This window comes from Pristis pectinata, chromosome 16 (assembly GCF_009764475.1).
Source record: "Pristis pectinata isolate sPriPec2 chromosome 16, sPriPec2.1.pri, whole genome shotgun sequence".
In the NCBI taxonomy this organism is placed as follows: domain Eukaryota; kingdom Metazoa; phylum Chordata; class Chondrichthyes; order Rhinopristiformes; family Pristidae; genus Pristis; species Pristis pectinata.
Window position 1 is genome coordinate 10316328 of NC_067420.1, and position 23686 is coordinate 10340013.

Genomic DNA, 23686 nt, shown 5'->3' on the forward strand with positions numbered 1-23686 from the left:
CATAAATGCATCTACATTCCTCATCGGTGAACTGTATGGAAGAAGGTGTTAATAAAATAGTCTCAAATGAATTTTTCCCCTCAAAGTAAGGTCAGTGCAGTGGGTCAGCTGGTAGAGCTGCTGCCTCAGAGCTCCAGTGACCCAGATTCAATCCTGACCTCCAGTGCTGTCGGTGTGGTGTTTTCATGTTCCCCCTGTGGCTGCATGAGTTTCTTCCAGGTGCTCCAGTTTCCTTCCACAATTCAAAAATGTACCAGTTAATTGGCCACTGTAAATCGCCCCTAGTGTGTAGATGAGTGATAGAATCGGTGGGGGGGGGGGGGGGGGCGGGCGGTGGTGGGGGGGGAATGATGGGAACTTGGGGAGAATAAAATGGTTAGGGTAGGATTAGTATAGAAATAGCTACTTGATGACTGGAACAAACTTGATGGGCTGAAGTAATGTTTCTTACTATATCTTTCAGTGACTATGTGACTCTCTATGACCTTTTGATTCTATGGCTCCCTGACAATGACTCTATGACTCTATGACTTTATCTTTATGTGCCCCTGCTACTATATGACTCTCTATGACACAATAGCTATGACAATAACTATGACACTCTATAACTGGATATGACTCTATAAGACCATGAGATATAGGAGCAGAATTAGGCCTTTCGGCCCATCGAGTTTGATCCACCATTCAATCACGGTTGATTTTTTCAACACCATTCTCCCACCTTCTCCCCATAGCTCTTAAACCCCTTACCAGTCAAAACCCTGTCAATCTTTGCCCTAAATACATCCATGGCCTCCACAGCACTCCGTGGCAACAAATTCCACAGATTCACCACCTTTTGTCTGAAGAAATTCCTCCTCATCTCAGTTTTAAAGAGACATCTCTTTATTCTGAGGCTGTGCCCTCAGATCCTCAACTCTCCCACTAATGGAAACACCTTCCCCACGTCCACTCTATCCAGGCCTTTCAGTACCCAGTAGGTTTCAATGAGATCCTCCCTCATCCTTCTGAATACAGGCCCAAAGACATCAAATGCTCCTCATTCATTAAGCCTTTAATTCCTGGGATCATACTTGTGAACCTCCTCTGGACCCTCTCCGGGACCAGCACATCTTTCCTTAGATACGGGGCCCAATATTGTTCACAATATTCAAAATAAGGTCTGACCAATGTGACTCTATGACTCCCTATGACTCTATGATTCATTATGATTCGATTACTCTCTATGTCTCTACGGCCCTCAAAGTCAAAGTCAAATTCGAGTTTATTGTCAGATGCACAAGTACATGTATGCACAGATGAAAAACGTACTTGCAGAAGCATCACAGACACATCATCAGATACATAACATTCACAAGAAAAACATAAATTAAACATGAATTATACACAATTTTGAAAAGAAAGAACACAATTAGAACAAAAAAACCAAGTCCATTGCAGTGCAAAGTAGTCAAAGTGGTCATAGTGTTGCTATACTGAGGTAGTGATTAGGGTTGTGCCGGTTGGTTCAAGAACCAAATGGTTGAAGGGAAGTAGCTGTTCTTGAACCTGGTGGTGTGGGACTTCAAGCTCCTGTACCTCCTGCACGATGGTAGCTGCAAGAAGATGGCATGGCCCTAATGGGGGGTTCTAAGAAAGCAAAGATGCTGGTGCACCTTCCTTGTGATTGCATCAATGTGCTAGGCCCAGGACAGGTCACCTGATATGTTAACGCCCAGGAATTTAAAACCCCTGACCCTCTCCACCGCCGATCCCCCAACATAGACTGGTGTATGTTTGCACTCCTTCCCCTTCCTGAAGTCAACAACCAGTTCTTTAGTTTTACTGACATTGAAGAGATGTTGTTGGTTCAGCACCACTTATCCAGCTGTTCTATCTCACTCCTGTACGCTGACTCATCACCACCAGTGATTCATCCAACAAGAGTAGTGTCATCAGTGAATTTGTGTATAGCATTGGAGCTGTGCTTAGTCACACAGTCATGTGTGTATAGAAAGTAGAGCAGTAGAGAGCAGAGCCATCTTCTCGCAGCTACCATTGGGCAGGAGGTACGGAAACCTGAAGTCCCACACCACCAGGTTCAAGAACAGCTACTTCCCTTCAACCATTCGGTTCTTGAACTAACCTGCACACAGCCTTGAGGTGCACCTGTGTTGAGGAGATGTTGCTACCAATCCTCACTGATTGAGGTCTGCTGATGGGGAAGTCTGGTATCTATTTGCAGAGAGAGGTACAGAGACCCAGGTCTTGAAGCTTGATGATGTTTAGATGAGATGATTATGTTGAACTCTGAGCTGTAGTCAATGAATGGCAGCCTGATGAACAAGTTCCTGTTGTCCAGATGGTCCATAGCAGAGTGAAGAGCCAGAGAAATTACATCTGCTGTTGACTTGTTGTGGTGGTAGGCAAAATGAAGTGGATCTAGGTCATCTCTGAGGCAGGAGTTCATTTTTGCCAAAACCACCTCTTGAAGCACTTCATTATGGTTGCTGTAAACGCTACCGGATGGTAGTCATTGAGGCAGGTCACCACATTCTTCTTGGGCACCAATACAATAGATGCCTTTTTGAAGCAGGTGGGAACCTCAGACCACAGAATGAGAGGTTGAAAGTGTCCATAAATATTTCAGCTAGTTGGTCCACAAAGATCTTTAGATCTGGACCAGAAACCTTTCGTAGGTTCACACTCTTGAAGGATGCCCCGACTTCGGCCTCAGAGACTGAGATTACAGGGTCATCCAGAGATGTGGGGGCTCATGTGGGTGTGTCATAGTTCTCCCTATCAAGGTATGCCTAAAAAGGCACTTTCATCCAGGAGTGAGGGGTCATTCCACTTATGCTAACTGATCTCGCTTTATAGGATGTTATATTGAGCAAGCCCTGCCACAGCTGTCGAGCACCTGTCCGTTTATTTCCAAATTGCCTCTTTGCGCTTGCAATGGCCTTCTGGAGGTTATATCTGGACTTCTTATATGACTCTGGATTGTCAGTCTTAATCACCACAGATCTATGACTCTATGACACCCTATGACTTCATGACTCTCTATATCTCTATGACTCTCTATGACTATCTATGACTCCTTTTCACTCTATGATTATGACTCCTTGACTCTCTGTGACTCGATGCACAGGACTGCAATGATATTCTACTTCAAACATCCAGAAGAAGAGATTCCTTTCACCATCTGGGAAACAAGAAACATATCTGCACACAGGACTGTAGGTTTGATGACAATTTAAGTCAAATTTCATTTCTCTAAGTGGGATTCTGGGACTATCACATTGTTGATCTGACTTCTTCCTTGTAGCCTTTGGGTGCAGTGATCATGAAGTGAAAGACTAGCCCCATGAGATTTTGCCTGCTGCTCCTTGATTTATGTTCTCCTCAGCTGAATCCTTGCAGTTTGAGGGTAGCTTTGGTGAACAATCCATTCCTGTATCTTTATTCCTCACAATCCATTCCTGTATCTTTATTCCACCTGAACCATCAGTCAGCAAGCTCACACATCCTGGACCCTGTGTTATGGATGTACATTCAACCAGAATGTCTTTATTGTGCATGGAAGAATGCAATAAAGCTATGCTTTGAATTTTCTGAAATGAATAACCATAATATCGTCCCTTATATAGGCATGATTGGCTGCTTCCACTGAACTAATGCTTTTATGGAAAATTGCTGACCAACATCTAAGTTAATAACTGCCAATCCCTTTCATAACCACCACTTCTTTATTTAAATGTGTTAATTGGTGCTTCAGGTAACTGTTCCAGCCTGAGTATGTTCCAAATTCAAAACAAAAATGAAATTCGAATGTCAGCGTGCTCGCAACACTTGGTAACCCTTTGTGGGGCTGACGGAGTAACAGACTCTGCAAGTCATTTTGACTGGGAATACAAAATATGCAGTGTGTGAAATGTTGTCCATGGATAATGGAATATCTCCCAGTTTACTTTGCTGCAGGAAAAGATTAATTTCTGCCATGACATTGTGTACTCCAAGTGCAAGTGTCAAGTAACTCAGCTGCTTCACACCTTGAGTCCCAGACAAGGATTTGTTCAGGTTAAGTATAAACCTTTAGCAATCTTGAAGGGGTAGGTGGTTGGAATTTTCTTTCAGTGCTAATTACAACCAGTGGAATAGATTTAGTAATAACATAGCAAGTCTCAAGCATGGTGCCAACCAACAGAATGTCTGTAGCTCTGCACTGAGCTGTCCTCTAACATCTGAAAAAAACAGCCTGCACATTCTCTCTCTCTGTAATGTATTACACAGTGCAACTCTCTCATGACTTAATAATGTGTAATAGCGTAGAGCAGTGCCACTAATATACTGGAAGTGGTTCCCACAATCTTGAGCATGTTCGACAGATCTGCTCTGTCCTTAAAATTCGTTAGTGCATTAACAGGTGTGTTTAAGTGGCTCTGTGTGGGAGACTAGTGCCAGTTTTATTTGCTGCCTCGAGCCTAAGCCAATGGAACAAATCATCTGGGCTTCAGATCACATTGGTTGGGTTTTTGAATCTATGGGTGATGTCATTCTTTAAAAACTCTTTAAGTGGAATTATTCATTTATCAAACAAAATATTGTTTCTGTCCAACAGCACACTGGACCAATCTTTGGGGAATTGTCATAAGTCACAATAACTCCTGCAATTCATTCAGTGTTTTTTTTTGGTTAACAAACGTTACAGTGTTTAATGTATTAATTAACAGATGTATTCTTGGATTGGTTTGAGGAAAAGCAGTCTCTGGAGCCCAGTGTTGATGAATTGCCATTTAGAAATTAGGCTTTTACTCTCAAAAAGAGTTGTTTTCCAAGATGAGAAGATACTGGAAAAATAAAACTATCCCTGAGGGTCACACAGCACTGTTTCAACCTCTGCCAGTGCAGGACAAATCCCCAAAAGGAAGTTCACATTGGATACAGAACAGTTGCAAGTTTGCAATTCAAGAAGGTCTATTGTGACCTACTAAATGTACTAAGTGTTTTCTAAGTGAGCAGCACTTGTCTCTTTCGATGTGTGCACAGATACCCTGCAACTTCAAACAAATCTTTGCTTATTTGGTGTTTTGGCAAACACTTCATCAAAGCGTTGTTAAATAATACTGATGGTGTGATTCCAGATGTGCTGTGAAGAGGCAGGAGAACTTGCCCTGGAATGGGTCAACAGATCACATCAACAGTTAAAAACAGGATAAGAATCTGGCAAGAGCAAATCCACTAGCCAAGCTAGCTTTTCAATTTTCTGGATGAGCCTACAGATACTAAAATGTATCATCTGCAGTATGTCATTGTCTGTGTGTCTTGAGGATATGTCCTCAGTGTCAGAATTATAGCTCCAATCAGCAGGCGCGGTAGTGTAGCGGTTAGCATAACGCTATTACAGCGCCAGCGACCTGGGTTCAATTCCGGCCACTGTCTGTAAGGAGTTTGTACGTTCTCCCCGTGTCTGCGTGGGTTTCCTCCAAGTGATCCGGTTTCTTCCCACATTCCAAAGATGTACGGGTTAGGAAGTTGTGGGCATGCTATTTTGGTGCCAGAAGTGTGGCGACACGCTGGCTACCCCCAGAATACTTTACGCAAAACATGCATTGCACTGTGTGTTTCAATGTACATGTGACTCATAAAGATATCTTATCCATGTGTCAATGGTCCTACTCTTGGGACAAGGAGTGGAGAAAATGGGAGTGCAGTGGAACGTGGGAAGAGCAAGATAGTGGAACCTGGTGAGTGTCTGCTTCCAGACTTTTTTATTTCAAAAAATAAACTTTATCCATAATAAAAATATATTTATAGAAGAATAAGCTTGCAAAACTTTTTACATTCATGGTCAATACATTCAGTAGTGTTAACTTATTTTTTAAGGCCATAGCATCATTGACATTCATGTGGCCCTCTGGGGTGATACAACATTTCAATGTTTGAGGGACTTCCCCACCTGACTCAGCTCACCTATGTGCGGTAGCAGAAGGAGCCGAGACTGTGGTCCTTTCCCACAGAGCTTTTGCATCGGCTGCACCGAACTTCAGTGCGTCCCTCAGCACTGCACTGCACTGCAGGATCCAAACTGCAAAGTGCCAGTAGAATAACAAAGAAAACCTCTCTGCCCAGAAAGTGTTCCTTTCTTATTCATTATGTGCCTCTGTCATAGGCAAACACACAAATGAAGAGAAGGAAAGATTGGATTTCCATAGCGCCTTTCTTGATTGGAATGTTGTCTTAAACCTCATGACAATGAGGGATGCATTTGATAAGTGGTCACTATGGTAATATGAAGAAAAGCAGCCACTTAGCTGTACCTAACAAATTCCCAAAGACAGCAATCATTGCTTTATTTGGAGGGCTTCCTGAACTTATTCAGAAGAAACACGGGGATTTTTGCAGCTTCCTGTACCAGAGAAGAGGTCTGAAATACACTTCTTCAAAAAACTGTTGAGATTAGATAGTTTAAAAACAAAGCTAATTGACAATTTTGGCTGAATCAATCAATCAATTAATCAGTACCAGGTGGCTGGTCAGTCAACTCAATTCAACACAGGATGTAGGGAGCTGAAAATCAAGAAAAGGACGTGCAGCAGGTAGCTCCGCAGCTACACAGCTCCACTCCGAGAAAAAGAGTCAATGCTGACCTCTGGCACTGTCTGTGTGGTCTCAGTATTCTCCCTGTGACCACAGTGGGTTTCCCCTGGTGCTCCACCTGCCACTTGCTGGTAGTGAAGTTAATTGGCCACTGTAAGTTGCCAGTTGTCTAGGTGAACGTCAGGACAATTAGAGTGGACAGTGGGCACATGAAAGAGAATAGGTTACAGGGAAGTTAGTTGGGGAATGGGATTGATGGGATCAATCTGAGAGTTAGCATTCACTTGATGGGCTTAATAGCCTGTTTCTATGGAGAAAAAATGAAAAATACTTTTTGAAGAAGCATCATGACTTGATTGAGCAGCAGCTGGGTCGAATAGTTGGCTCTCCTACCCATTTCATCCATACTTAAGCATAACTGAGTCTTTATTGTGAAGCATTGAGAATATTCTGCCACTGACAATTTTTGTGCACTTCACAGCTGAATCCATGGTCTTTAACTAATTGACTTCATTAAACTTTGTTCTTATTTGTTAAGGATGTGGTAGCAATGGAGAGAGTGCAGAAGCAGTTCACCAGAATGTTCCTGTGATGGTGGGTTGTAGTTATAAGGAGAAGTTGGGTAGGATGGGTTTGTTCTCACTGGCATGTAGGAGGCTGAAGGGTGACCTTAAGATTTATAAAATTATGAGGGGCATAGTTGGGTAGATAGAGTCTTTTTCCCAGAGGAGGGGAGTCTAGAACTATGGTGAGAGGGGAGAAATTTATGGGAGATCTGAGGGTAACATTTTTCAAACTGAGGAGGGTGAATACCAGAGGAGGTGGTGGAGGGGGACACAATTACAACAGTTGAAAGGTGTTTTGGGCAGGTACTTAGATCGGAAAGAAATAGAGGGATACCAGCCTAATGCAGGCAAATGGGATTAGTGTGGACTGGCATCGTGGTCGGTGAGGCTGAGGTGGGCTGAAAGGGCCCATTTCTGTACTGGACAATTTTATCATTCTATGACAAGTCTTAAATTCTCTTCTTCGTACACATGGGAATGACATTTGATTGATGAATTTCCTTAATCCAAAACAATGCACAGTTGCAAGCTTAACAGCTGTCTGGTATGAAATAGATAACTACTCCACACTGAAGTATCTAATAAACTGTTGCTCTCTGCATACCCCTCCCCATGACAATGCATACCCAGCTCCCTCTCATGTGCCTGCAGATGATTAGAAGTCCAGGCCTTTGAGTTTTGGGGCATTTGCAGGAAAACATTGCTACAGTAATGTTTCTTCATATACATACAGCATGGAAACAAGCCCTTCGGCCTAACTTGTCTATGCCGACCATGGTGCCCAACAAGCTAGTCCCATTTGCCCTTGGTGATGTTTATCCCTCTAAACCTCTCCTAGCCATGTACTTATCCAAATGTCTTTTCAATGTTGTTATTAAAATACTGTATGCATCATAAATCATGTCAAATAATGAACTGTGACCCTCTGATGTCCAATTCCTTCCATGGAAGTCTTTTCAAACATTGGAATTCAGTGTTCAAAAAGTTGGTAGCAACTCCAGGATTGAAAATGAGGGGTAGGAATGCTGTACAGATTGTTAGTTTAAAAGTTGGACATTAAGAGGAGTTTGGAAAGGAAAAATAAAATCTAAATTGAAAAGACCAAAACAATAATGGGGTAAGTGTGTCATTTATAAATCCAAGACTGATATTTTGAAGTGCATCGATACTGTAGTAATAATTGCGTTCGTGACTGTCTCTTAATTCTGGAAATGCATATGTTAGAATGGAAACCATCCACTGGGTTCAGTCATGCCTCCAGCAATGGTAATTACAAAGTCTTTTCATCAGTTAACAAGTACTACTCCAATACCTTTCCCACATTTTGTATCTTCATAGATGAGGGTTCTGATTGGATATACAGTATAATCATAAAACAAACTAGATGAGCTCCAGGATGGTTCCAAGTATTTGTCCTGATCGGATACAAATTATTTAAAGAATTAATACAAAATTAGGATAGAAAGACAGAACAAGACTTGGGAGAGTGGTGGAGAAAAAGGTGGACATAAGGAACCAGTGTAGAACAGAGTGAAGCTGGGACCAGGCGGGTTAAAGCTGACACTGAGGACATTGCTGACCTCAAGGCATGGAAGGAGCTGAAGTTTGAAAAAATAGGAAGTAAAACTGGTGGAAAGTATGTGAATCACAGTGGGGAGCTCATCGTACAAGAGTGGAACATTACAAGCAGTAAACAAGACAAGATTAAAGTTTGAAACAAGTGATTACAGTTGGGTAGAAGCTGGATGTATCCTGCTCAATGGTCAATGTTGAGGACATGGATGAAAATTGTCTAAGGTAATGGATTGAAAACTATTACTTCTGTCCTATTTTTACATCATCACAGTACATCCCTAACACAAAAAATGTCAGATTAAAGAGTTAATGTGAAGATAATTCAGTTTTTTTTGTAATGGTTATCTGCAGTGAGGTCTTTCAAGAACAGCCACTGTGTTAGTTCATTAATGAATACTCACTCTTCCAATCTAATTACTTCTTAAGTGGTTATAATACTGTGCCCAAGGCTTACTCAAACATTTGTCTGCACAACATCCAGCATGCAGAAAAAATAAAGGCAAGTCATTAAATGTACGCAACAGAACATGTCAAAATAAATTAGAGAATCAATCAATATTAATAAAGCCCTAAATTAATTCAGCATTAAATAATTCAGGTGTTATACTGATATTAATACAGGAGACCTTAGACTCACTAATTAGATCTAGGAGTAGTTTATGCAAAGCCCAATGACCAATTTACTGCATCAGCTAATATCTGTGGAGGTGGATCCAGCACAGAGATGCTGGGGTTAATACTCATCCACAAGCAAAGGAAAAAGAAACAAAAATCAATAGCCCAGATTATTGAACCTCTGCAAGCAGACAACCAAAAAGTGAGTCATTCAGGGGCACGCTAATGTGTTAATACATGTAGCAGAGTGCTGCTCCAGTCTGTCAATCAGTACAACATGGGACATGAAAATCCAGAAATGAATGCAATTAAAATTAAAGCTCAAAATCAATACAAGTAAACAGCTTCAGTAAAAAAGTAAGCCAAGGTAAATGTACAGTAACTGTTGCCGATACTATAGTAAGGACATGTACAATTTATTTTTTATGCAAATTAATTTGGCAGAGAGAGGGACTTGCATTCAACTAATGCATGGATGATGAATAATGGCTGATGGTCAATCATCACCCGATAAAGGTCATGGAATGACCTGGTCATTTTCTTATTGCTGTTTATGGGAGCTTGTTCTTTTAATTGAAGAGTCATGCCTTAAATACCGCTGTAGTGGACCGAATCTCAAATAACGATGAGTCGGAGTACAGGAAGGAGATAGAGAGCCTAGTGACATGGTGTCATGAAAACAACCTTTCCCTCAATGTCAGCAAAACAACAGAGCTGGTCATTGACTTCAGGAAGGGGGGTGGAGCACACACTCCTGTTTACATCAATGGTGCTCAGGTGAAAATGGTTAAGAGCTTCAAGTACCTAGGAGTGAGCATCACCAGTAGCCTGTCCTGGTCCAACTACGTAGACGCCATGGCCCAGAGAGTGCACCAGTGCCTCTACTTTCTCAGAAGGCTAAGGAAATTTGGCATGTCCCCATTGACCCTAAATTTTTATAGATGAACCACAGCAAACATCCCATCCAGATGCATCATGGTTTTGCATGGCAACTGCTCTGCCCAAGGCCGCAAGAAATTGCAGGGTGTTGTGGACAAAACTTAGCACATAACGGAAACCAGCCTCCCCTCCATGGACTCTGTCTATACTTCTCGCTGCCTCGGTAAAGCAGCCAACGTAATCAAAGACCCCACCCAAGGCCGCAAGAAATTGCAGGGTGTTGTGGACAAAACTTAGCACATAACGGAAACCAGCCTCCCCTCCATGGACTCTGTCTATACTTCTCGCTGCCTCGGTAAAGCAGCCAACGTAATCAAAGACCCCACCCAAAGACCCCACCCACCCCGGGCATTCTCTCTTCTCTTCTCTCCTCTCCCATCGGGCAGAAGATACAAAAGCCTGAAAGCCCATACCACCAGGCTCAAGGACAGTTGTTATAAGACTATTGAACGGTTCCCTAGTACAATAAGATGGACTCTTGACCTCACAATCTACCTCATTATGACCTTGCACCTTATTATCTACCTACACTGCCCTTCCTCTGTAACTGTTACACTTTATTCTGCCTTCTGTTATTGTTTTACTCTGTATTACCTCAATGCATTGTGTAATGTATTGATTTGTATGAATGGTATGCAAGACAAGTTTTTCACTGTACCTTGGTACATCTGGCAATATTAAACCAATTCCAATTCCAAATTTCAAACCAATTTACCAATTTACTCTTTAAGTAATATCTACTAGGCTGTAAAATTCTGAGATTGCAAAGTTCATGATGTAAATGCAAGCATTTCTTGCTTTTTCTGAACTGTACAGCAGCAATGTTACTGTTTGCCTGAATCAGGCAGCAAGATCTTATATTTAGACAGCATCAGCCTTTTAGTTAGCCCTCTTCTCACTATTGATTGAGAAGGATGAAGGGGGGTGGGGGAGTGGTGTCTGGACAGGGGAATTACCAATACTTATGAAGAGACACATCTCACCCTCAACTTGATGAGGACACACGTCACTTTCTCATTGCTTTTCTACTTCCACCGCTCCCCATCATTGGCTTGTGATGTGAGCACATCCAGAGATAACAATCACCCAGTCCGGCAGTTTACACAAGCCAAAAGATCATTTTTTTCCTCTGTATTATATAAAAGAAATCACTGTTGCCAGCCGTTCTGGGAAACTCACAGCTGAGAAGAGCGAAAGCCCCAGGCAGTCTTGGCCTCCTTACAACCCAGTCTGGGCTGCATTTCCAAACAAAACAATGATTAAATCCTGATTGCTGATTCAGCAGCATTTGCTGACATTAAGCAGAGTGAGAGAGTGTGTGGGGCCATCAAGATTAAACACTGAATCAGATTTTGACCATCCTTTTCACCAGAAATTTAGTTGATTGTTTGTGCTCCCAATATTAGAGGATATGAACCCTGTGTGAATGCTGTACCTTGCAGGTACATGACTTTCAATACAGCAATGTCAAACAATAGAAGATAGAACAGTACAGCACAGGAACAGGCCCTTCAGCCCACAATGTTGTGCCAAACTAGTTAAACTAGTCATTAAACACCAAACTAAACTAATTCCTGTATATTGGTATATTTATAAAAATGTTCCATGAGGTTGCATGAAACGATACCAATGGAGGATAATTTGTGAAGAGAAATACTTACAATCGCTAAATTTTGTTTCTGCAGTAGCTATTGATGTGAGTTTTAAATCACTTTAAACCTACCACCCTTGTACATGTTGACTTGTAAGGTTTCCAAGTATCCTGGGGTCTTGTACATCCCTACCCCGACAACTTTCTCCAGCCCCTCGACCTCCAGAGTCTCCGCACTCCTCCAGTTCTGGTTTCTTGGATGTCTCTCCACTTCATTTGTCCATCATTGGAGGCCATGCCTTCACTGCTCTGGCCACTCCCAAACACTGGAATTCCCAACCTTCCTCTCTCTGATTCCTCAAAACTTTTTTTTTGCCAAGAGTTCACCAAATGTAACCAATAGCATCTCTGCAGATGTTTCACTGTGTACTGGTGCTAGGGCATTTGACGTCATTTTCATTGTTATTCACATCACACAGCAGCAGCAGAGGAAAGTGTTGTGTGTGTGTGTGTGTGTGTGTGTGTGTGTGTGTGTGTGTGTGTGTGTGTGTGTGTGTGAGAGAGGGGGAGGTATTAAAGTATCTCTGACATAGAGGGATAGAGTAATCCTGAAAATCATAAGAGGAGAATTACTCTATTTGGGATTGAATGTCAATTTTAATCAGGAATTATGTGGATAGCAGCCAGTAAGACAAATTGGAACAAGTCTTCAAAAAAAGACACATTTTCACGTGTAACTTACAAGCAGTAATCAAGCAGACATCATGATGCAAAGATGGTAGGCAGCCAGGTTCACAGTGGAAGACCACTTAAGAGATATACTTTGGAACCTGACAAGGCAATTTCTTCTACTGACACTTGTACAAAGGCACATTGAACAATGTAACATCTGTCGATACTTTAGGGACACTGAAACCTGCCATCGGGTGTCTATCATTCTGGTTTTGCACTTTTTTGAATTACATAGAACACAGAACATAGAACAGTACAGCACAGGAACAGGCCTTTCAGCCCATGATAGTTGTGCCAAACACAATGCCAAATTAAACTACATTACTTCTGCCTGCACATGATCCATATCCTTCCATTCCCAGCATATTCATGTGCCTATCTCAGAGCCTCTTAAACACCACGATTGTGTCTGCTTCCACCACCACCACCCTGGCAGCCCAGTCCAGAAAGCCACCACTCTCTGTATAAAAAACTTGCCCTGCACATCTCCTTTACAATTCTTCCTCCCCACCTTAAATGCATAGGGCACAAACAATTGATGAATGTTTATGTTAATTGGCCACATTGAATCTCCCAGGAGGAGATCAGGAAAGTCATTAAGTGGCCATCCTATCACTTAGTGCATAATTAAAGACATATTTATTCTGTCAATCAATACATGAGGTGTCCGTATTTCCAAGGAGCCATCCCTCAACACTTTGATAAGAGAACTATGTCTTGAAAGTCAAGGGTTTTGTGCTTCAAACCCTTTGGACCATCCACGGGTGTTTGAATGTTCAAAGGTGTCTTGTGAGCTGAGACATGCTCCCATTGTAAATCTGTAATTCTACAAATGTACCTGTCTAGACCCAATATGTTGAAGTTAACTATGCAATTATTACTATTGAAACTGTATTTAATCACCTGCTATTATTTTTTGTGCTTAAAGAGTATTAAACTTCCATGTACTTTGTGTCCAAGAGCTCCTTCCAGAACATCTGCTTGACATGCTGAATAAAGACTCTACATCTCTGTGGGGCTCTTTTTCAAAATTAAACTTTTTTTCATAATAAAATATATGTGCAAAAAGAAAAACACAGTGCAAAAATGTTTTACATTCTTAGTGTTATTTGGTTAATACATTCAATAGTGTAACACTTTTTTTAAACCACAGCACCATTGCCATTCATGTGGCCCCCTGGGGTGATACACCCTTTCACTGCTGAAGGGGCTTCCCCACTCATCTCAGCCCCTTCACATGCGGTAGCAGAAAGAGCCCAGACTGTGGTCCTTCCCCACAGAGCCTTTGTATCGGCTGCACCCAGCTTCAGTGCGTCCCTCAGCATGTACTCCCGCAGCCTGGAGTGCAGCAGTCAGCAGCATTCCCCTACAGACATCTCACTGTGCTGGAAAACCAAAAGTTTCAGGCAGACCAAAGTGTCTCTTTGACTGAGTTGATGATCATCCAGTAGCACATGATGTCTGCCTCGGTGTATTTCCCTGAGAACAGCCCATAGATCAGAGGGTCCTCTGTCATGCAGCTGCTGGGGGTGAAGTGGGTCATGGACCCTTGCATTCGTCTCCACACCCTCTTAGCAAATCCACAGTCTGCAAAGAAGTGGGTGACCGTCTCCTCACCACCACAGCTGTCCCAAGGGCAGCGTACATTGGAGGTGATGTGTCATCTGTAGAGGAAGGCTCTGATGAGGAGGACACCTCTCACCGCCAGCCTAGCATGGTCTTTGTGCTTGTTGGTCAGAACTGGTGATGAGGCATTCTGCAGATGGTTTGGACAGTTTGTTCAGGGAACCACCCCACAGTATCCACAGTGTCCCCATCCAGCAGCATCTGTAAGATGTTCCGTGCTGACAACTGCCTGATGGACTTGTGGTCAAAGGTGTTTGGTTGGAAGAACTCCTCCACAAAGGACCAGTAGCCCAGCCTCACTGTCACAACAGTGCATTTCCTCTGGCCATAATTGCTCAGCAACTTGGTACCATGAAGACCCAACATAACATCCAAACCCTTTTATGTGCAAATGGACACCTGATTTGCAAATATTTTAGAAGTAGACCTGAACTTGAGAACTAAAATGACATCCTTTGGTCATCTTCAGAAATATGTCTACCTAACTAAACATGGTCTTGTGCAGTTCAATGTTACAGGGACCAAATGGAAAATTCATACTTTCAAGACATTTTGTTGTTTGTCCTGATAAATACCATCTGATTAATTTGATCACCGTAGTAACTGGGAATCTCTTCCCTCAATGTTGTGCCTCCTTATTGAAGGGAAGGGAAATGTGGAAGAGTGAGTAACAATTCCAAGGATCCAGATTGTTGCTGGCAGCTAAAAGCATGTGTGTGATTTTTTTTGTTAAATTAAGAAAGCAGGATGAAAGTCCAGCTCACATACTGCATGCATTTGAAAGTGGATTGGAACCAGTGTTTTGTCATGACTCTGTGAGGTATAATAGCAATCTGTCAACATTCTTGGTCTGGTTTGTCACTGATGTGTGACACACGCCATTTATCTCTGCTCTAACTGAAGAACAGTGACTGTACTTCAGAAGCATTTCATTGGCCATAAGGTGTCTTGGGAAGACACAAAAGGAGTATGAAAGGTGTTGTGTAACTGCAAGTCTTTCTTTCCTTTTTGGGTGGTGCTGATGTCTTACAGCTTTTGGTAACAGAGTTCAAAACTAACCTCCAGTCCTGTCTGACCAGATCTCTCCGTGACTGTGTGGGTTTCCCACAGGTTCTTCAGTTTCCTCCCATATCCCAAAGAACTGCTAGTAGGTTAATTGAGTGCTGTAAATTACCCCTGGGGTAGATAGGAAGTTGTGGGCACGCTATGTTGGTGCCAGAAGCGTGGCAACACTTGCGGGCTGCCCCCAGAACACCACACAAAAAGATATATTTCACTGTGTGTTTTGATGTACTGTACATGTGACTAATAAAGATATCATATCTTATCTTAAAGGCCAAAAAAATCTCAAGAGAAGTCGATGGATATGTGTAAGAAAGTTGCAGAATAACAGGGAAATAGGGGGACGGGGAAGTGGGACTGATGGAATTGATCTCCTGGGAGCCAACATGGACTTTGTGGTTTGAATGGCCTCCTTCCGTGCCATTATAAGAATGGGTTCCAGGCCGCCAATTGTGCATCATTTTTAAATGTAGCTGTTAACATGAAGCTGGTATTTTGAAGGGAGGAGCTGCTTAACAGATTAAGCATAAACAAGTATACTTAAGGAAAAGAAGGGAATCCAGTTGCTCACCCACATGAGGATAACACATGCGCTGCTGATAAAGTAGCTGAAATCTGCCACTGACCAGCAGACAGCCTCATTGTGAGACTGAAGGGTCTTGACCTGAAACGTCAACTGTCCATTTCCCTCCATGGATGCTGCCTGACCCACTGAGTTCCTCTAGCATCTTGTGTGCTGTTGTCAACGTATCCACAGCTACTGCCTGACCTCAGACTTGCCTGCTGAGTGTTTCCAGCATTTTCTGGTTTTATTCCAGATTTCCAGCATCTGCAGTTTCTATTGGATTTCCCCTGTCCACAGTTGCTGTCTGAAAAAGTGGAAGCAATGGTTATGATCTAAAATGTTTAGTAACTTTTGAGTCAAGGAAGCCAAAACTACAGGCACCCTTCCTCAGTTTGACACTGGACTTCACTGGAAGAGTTTTGGAGGCTGATTGCAGAGGTGAGACCGCTAGTGGGATGGAGAATGGAAGTGAGAAGTTCACAGAGGCTTGGTGTGCAGGCTGCATGATAAGTACAGGTTTTGAGCGAAGTGGTCATGAAATCTGAGATAAAGGGAGATAATGGTGGACCCAACACGTCAGGTAGCAGCTGTGGGGAGATGAGCTAGCTGCTGTGTGTTAATGTTTTAGTGCAATTTTTTCTATATTTTCTGTATTTGGAGATTTCCAATAGCCACAGTTAGTTTCAGGCCCATTCTGCATTTAATCTCACCATCTTGCCAGGAAAGATGTTATTAAACTTAAGAGAGTGCAGAAAAGATTTACAAGGATGTTGCCAGGACTTGAGGGCCTGAGCTAGAGGGAGAGGTTTGACAGTGTAGGACTTTATTCCCTGGAGTGCAGGAGACTGAGAGGTGATCTTATGGAGGTGTATAAAATCATGAGGAGCATAGATAGGGTGAATGCCCACAGTCTTATTCCCAGGGCTGGAGAATCAAGAACTAGAGGGCATAGGTTCAAGATGAGAGGGGAGAGATTTAATAGGAACTTGAGGGGCAACTTTTTTACACAAAGGGTGGTATCTATGTGGAATGAGCTGCCAGAGGAAGTGGTTGAGGCAGGTACAATAGCAACTTTTAAAAGACAGTTGGACAGGTAAACGGACAGGAAAGGTTTAGAAGGCTTGGGCCAAATGCTGGCAAAGGGGACTAGCTTGGATGGGGCATTTTGGTCAGCATGGACCTGTTGGGCTGAAGGGACTGCTTCCATGCTGTGTAACTTTATGACTATGCCTCTATGCAAGAGAATGGCACTGTGAGTGGTGAATGCAATACATACAGTTGACAAAATTCTTTATCTGGATGAGGATTTGTGTCCTAGCAGATGGGAAGGGAGGAGTTTGGTATCCTGCCCTTGCAGAGGAAGGGAGCAGAGGGAAGGATATTGAACCATGCAGGGAAACTCCCTTCAGAATGGTGTGAGGGGAATGGGGGGGTGGGGGGAAGGTCTGTGTACAGAAGTGTTGGAAATGACAGATCAGTGCAGGTCAATAGGATGGAAGGGAAGGATAAATCCTCACAGCTCCAGAAGAAAGGGGTTAGGGCAGAGGAGTGGGACAGACACAAGTGAAAATTAAAAGGTTTCCATTGTGTCATTTTCAAATAATGCATCAAAGGTAGCAGCTGTGGGAACGGGATGGTGTGCTTAGAGGGGGCAGAGTGGGAGGGCGAGTACTCAGCATGTCTCAACAACAACAAGCATTAGTGACAGTGTTCACCCCTGCACCCAGTGCATGACTGTCTGGAATCCACTACAGTCTCCATGTATCAGCCCCACTGTCTCCAGTGTATCAGCCCCACTGTCTCCAGTGCACCAGTCCCACTGTCTCCAGTGTATCAGCCCCATTGTCTCCAGTGCACCAGAACAAACTTCATAGAACATAGGACAATTAAAGCACAATTCAGGCCCTTCAGCCCACAAAGCTGTGCTGATCATGTCCCTACTCTAGAAATTACGAGGCTTACCCATAGCCCTCTATTTTACTCAGGTCCATGTACCTATCCAACAGTCTCTTGAAAGATCCTATCGTATCCGCCTCCACCACTGTTTCCGGCAGCCCATTCCATGCACTCACCACTCTCTGAGTAAAATATGTACCCCTGACATCTCCTCTATATCTACTCCCCAGCACCTTAAACCTATGTCCTCTTGTGGCCACCAATTCAGCCCTGGGGAAAAGCCTCTGACTATCTACCTCATCATCTTATACATCTCTATCAAGTCCCCCCTCATCTTCCGTCGCTCCAGGGAGAAAAGGCCGAGTTCCCTCAACTTGCTTTCATAAGGCATGCTCTGCATTCCAGGTAGCATCCTTGTAAATCTCCTCTGCACCTTCTCTATGGCTTCCACATCTTTTCTGTAGCGAGGCGACCAGAACTGAGCACAATACCCCAAGTGGGGTCTGACCAGGGACCTATACAACTGCAACAATACTTCTCGGCTCCTAAATTCAATTCCCCGATTGATGAAGGACAATACACCATATGCCTTCTTAACCACAGAGTCAACCTGAGCAGCCGCTTTGAGCGTCCTATAGACTCGGACCCCAAGATCCCTCTGATCCTCCACATTGCCAAGAGTCCTACCATTAATACTATATTCTGCCAACATATTAAACCTACCAAAATGAACCACTTCACACTTATCTGGGTTGAACTGCATCTGCCACTTCTCAGCCCAACTCTGCACCCTATCTATGTCCTTCTGTAACCTCTGACAGCCCTCCAAACTATCCACAACACCCCCAACCTTCGTGTCATCCGCAAACTTACTAACCCAACCCTCCACTTCCTCATCCAGGTCATTTATAAAAATCACAAATAGTAAGGGTCCCAGTACAGATCCCTGAGGTACACCACTGGTCACCGAACTCCACTCAGAATATGACCCTTCAACAACCACTCTTTGCCTTCTGTGGGCCAGCCAGTTCTGGATCCACACTGCAATGTCCCCTTGGATCCCATGTCTCCTCACCTTCTCCATAAGCCTCACGTGGGGTACCTTATCAAAGGCCTTGCTGAAATCCATATACACTACATCTACTGCTCTCCCTTCATCGATGTCCTTGGTCACATCCTCAAAAAATTCAATCAGGCTCGTAAGGCAGTACATGCCCTTGACAAAGCCAATGAAGAAGAGTGTTTGAAAGCCAAGACCTCCCATGCAGCAGCTAGCTCATGGTCTGTTAGGCAGCAGAGACACCTGCCCTCCTGCATGTTTCACAAGTGGAACGAGTAGAATGGAGCAGGTACCATCTCCCACTCCTGTCTCAGCTGGAAATCTCACTAACCCTGCTTTACAATTTCTGACTCTCTCCATCTCTGAATCTTTAGATCATCTACCTCCATTTTCAGGATAGATTTTCAACCAATACCCACTTTCAACTCACTTATTCTGTCTTTTATATTGTCTTGTGTTTGTAGATGTTGCTGATATTTGTTGTTCCTACCAATTGCCTCTGAACTAATAAGGTTATGAAGAGTCAACCACATTGGTCAAAGTTCAGAGATATTAACCCAAAACCAAGTATCTGTTCAGGGATAAGGAGGGTATGAAACAGAAAGCATTAAATGTTACTGTTGGAAAGAATGGATGTGGAGAAGACATTTCCATTCATAGGAGAGTCCAGGATCCGAGGGCACAGCCTCAGAATAAAGGGATGTCCCTTTAAAACTGAGATGAGGAGGAATTTCTTCGGCCAGAGGGTGGTGAATCTGTCAAATTCGTTGGCACAGAGGTCTGTGGAGGCCAAGTCATTGGGTAGAGATTGATAGGTTATTTTTGGTTGTAAGGAGGTTAAGGTTACAGGAAGAAGACAGGAAAATGGGGTTGAAAAAATAATCAACCATGAGTGAATGACAGATTCTGCCATTCGACAATTCTGCTCGTCTATCTTATGGTCTCACCTTAAAAGCAGGTCCTGTTCAAGGACAAGAAGGGTATGAAACAGAAAGCATTAAAGGTGAACACTGGAAAAGAGGCAAACAGAAAGGTTGTTCCAAGGGTGCATCATAGTCAAACTCAAAACCAATACTAACATAAACAGTGTTGGTGCCTGAAGTTTAAAGTTGAGCAGGCAGGGCAGCACCTGCAGATACAGAAACTAAGTTAGCATTTTAAACAGTTATCTTCCGTCAAAACTAGAAGATGTTAGAGAATGGCAGCTTTAAGTTTAAAGTGGCAAGAAATCAAAAAGTGGAAAGTCTGCAAACAATCAAATGAGAAAAAAGGATCAAATTTATTGCATTTAAGGCAACTTGGAATAAAGGCCTTCCTCCACCTTTCCTCCAACCAAATAAGCCAATGCTTTTCATGAAAATCCTATTTTAAGAAGTGAGTAGATGTTTTTCTGTGTTAAATGTGGCAAAAAGATGACAATAAATTCAGAACACATGCAGGGAAGTGTTTGGAGTTTTTTGAAAGGTTGTTAGGAAAGGCTAGCAATATGAAAGAGTGAGCATTTTTCAGACAAAGGCTTGGCAAAGAATGGATAACCAGGTATTGGTATTACTCGTCAAGAAGTCTGCTTTTCCCAGGATGGTGTGGAGCTTTTTGACACGAATGATTTAGAGACAGGAGACAGATGGAAAAGGGTGATGGTGGGATGGAGCTGGGTACTTTCAACAACATTTGTAGGCCAGACGTCTGCTTACAAAGAAGGTTACTAAGGAGCAGTGTGCGTGACAGAACAGAGGAAAACCAATGATACATCCTTGGGAGTCATCAGATTCAAAGCTTGATGGCCAATTGTAAAGCCGTTCCAGTTGATTTTCTGCCCACAACAGGATGGGTGAGAGTGAAACTTGATGATTGATGCCTTCCGTGCTCAAAATCCCACACCAGTTCAGTAAAGCAGGGAGCTCTTCCAGTCCAAGCCAGAAGGCAGTTTAAACACCTTTCACCCAAGCCGTAAGTGCTGTGTCCACTTAAACCATAGAACCATAGAACACTACAGAACAGAAAACAGGCCATTCGGCCCTTCTAGTCTGTGCCAAAACTTTATTCCGCTAGTCCCATTAATCTGCACTCAGTCCATAACCCTTCAGACCTCTCCCATCCATGTATCTATCCAATTTATTCTTAAAACTTATGAGTGAGCCCGCATTTACCAGATCAGCTGGCAGCTCGTTCCACATTCCACCACTCTCTGAGTGAAGAAGTTCCCTCTAATGTACCCCCTAAATCTTTCCCCTGTCACCCTAAAGCCATGTCCTCTCGTACTTATCTCTCCTAATCTAGGTGGAAAGAGCCTACTCGCATTTATTCTGTCTATACCCCTCATAATTTTGTAAACCACTATCAAATCTCCCCTCATACTTCTGCGCTCCAAGGAATAAAGCCCTAACCTGTTCAATCTTTCCCTGTAACTCAACTCCTGAAGACCCAGCAACATTCCAGTAAATCTCCTTTGCACTCTTTCAATCTTACTGATATCCTGTCTATCGTTAGGTGACCAGAACTGCACACAATACTCTAAATTTGGCCTCACCAATGTCTTATACAACCTCACCATAACATCCCAACTCCTATACTCAGTACTTTGATTTATGAATGCCAGGATGCCAAAAGCCTTCTTTACAACCCTGTCTACCTGTGACGCCACTTTCAGGGAATTATGTATCTGAACTCCCAGATCCCTTTGTTCCTCCGCACTCCTCAGTACCCTACCATTTACTGTGTATGTCCTACCTTGATTTGTCCTTCCAAAATGCAACACCTCACACTTGTCAGCATTAAATTCCATCTGCCATTTTCTGGCCCATTTTTCCAGTTGGTTCAGATCCCTCTGCAAGCTTTGAAAGCCTTCCTCACTGTCCACAACGCCTCCAATCTTAGTGTCATCAGCAAACTTGCTGATCCAATTTACCACATTATCATCTAGATCATTGATATAGACAACAAACAACAATGGCCCCAACACAGATGCCTGAGGCACACCACTAGTCACAGGCCTCCAGTCTGAGAAACAATCATCCACTACCACTCTCTGTTTTCTCCCACACAGCCAATTTTGAATCCAGTTTACAACCTCTCCATGGATACCTAATGTCTGAACCTTCTGAACTAACCTCCTACGTGGGACCTTGTCAAAGGCCTTACTAAAGTCCACGTAGACAACATCCACAGCAGCCTTTCTTTCATCTACTTTCTTGGTAACCTCCTCGAAAAACTCTACAAGATTCGTTAAACACGATCTACCATGCACGAAGCCATGCTGACTATCCTTAATCAGCCCTTGGCTGTCCAAATACTTGTATATCCGATCTCTCAGAACACCTTCCAATAATTTCCCTACTACTGATGTCAGGCTCACTGGCCTGTAATTACCTCGTTTACTTTTAGAGCCTTTTTTAAACAAGGGAACAACATGAGCTACCCTCCAGTCCTCCTGTACCGCACCTGTGGCTGAGGACATTTTAAAGATACCTGCCAGGGCCCCTGCAGTTTTTACACTAGTCTCTCCCAAGGTCAGAGGAAATATCCTGTCAGGCCCGGGGGATTTATCTACCTTTATTCGCTGTAAGGCAGCAAGCACCTCCTCCTCTTTAATCTCTATATGTTCCATGACACTACTGCTTGTTTCCCTTCCTTCCATATCCACTATGCCAGTTTCCTGAGTAAATACTGATGCAAAAAACCTGTTTAAGATCCCCCCCATCTCCTGAGGCTCCACACATAGCCCACCACTCTGATCTTCTAGGGGCCCAATTTTGTCCCTTACTATCCTTTTACTCTTAATATACTTGTAGAAACCCTTTGAGTTTATCTTCATATTATCTGCCAGAGCAACCTCATGTCATCTTTTTGCTTTCCTGATTTCCTTCTTCAGTATTTTCTTACATTTTCTATACTCTTCAAGTACCTCATTTGTTCCTAGTTACCTATACCTGCTATACACCTCTCTCTTTTTCTTAACCAGATCGCCAATATCCCTTCAAAACCAAGGTTCTCTATGCCTGTTAACTTTGCCTTTGATCCTGGCAGGAACATGCAAACTCTGCACTCTCAAAATTTCACCTTTGAAGGCCTTCCACTTACTGAACACATCCTTGCCAGAAAACAACTTATCCCAATCCTCTCTTCCTAGATCCTTTCTCATTTCCACAATATTGGCCTTTCTCCAATTTAGAACCTCAACCCGAGGACCAGACCTGTCCTTATCCATAATTAACTTGAAACTAATGACATTATGGTCATTGGACCCAAAATGTTCACCTACACATACTTCTGTCACCTGACCTGTCTGGTTCCCTAATAGGAGATCAAGTATTACATTCTCTCTCATTGGTACCTCTACATATTGATTTAGTAAACTTTCCTGAACACATTTGACAAACTCCAAGCCATCCAGCCCTTTCACAGTGTGGGACTCCCAGTCAATATGTGGAAAGTTAAAGTCCCTTACTATTACATCTTTCTGTTTCTTACATCGGTCTGCTATCTCACTACAGATTTGTTCCTCCAATTCTCTCTGACTATTGGGTGGTCTATAATACAACCTTATTAGTGTGGTCACACTTTTCCCATTCCTCAGCTCCACCCAAAATGGGGATAAAGCTTGGTATTTTCTTTCCATATCAATAAGCTATTTATTTTTTTATGGTATGATTGGTGAGGACGCCTGCATTTATGGCAAGTCCCTAAGTGACCTGGGACTGGGTGGCGATGACTATTTCATGGGCCAGTTGAACTTAGCCATATCAGTCTACCTGATCATCAATCACACATACACCAGGCCAGGTAAGGACACCACATTTCCTTCCCTGAATGTTAATATTCCAAGATTGGTTTTGCAATTATCCACTAGTTCTCTGGTCACCACTGCTGATTATTTCATT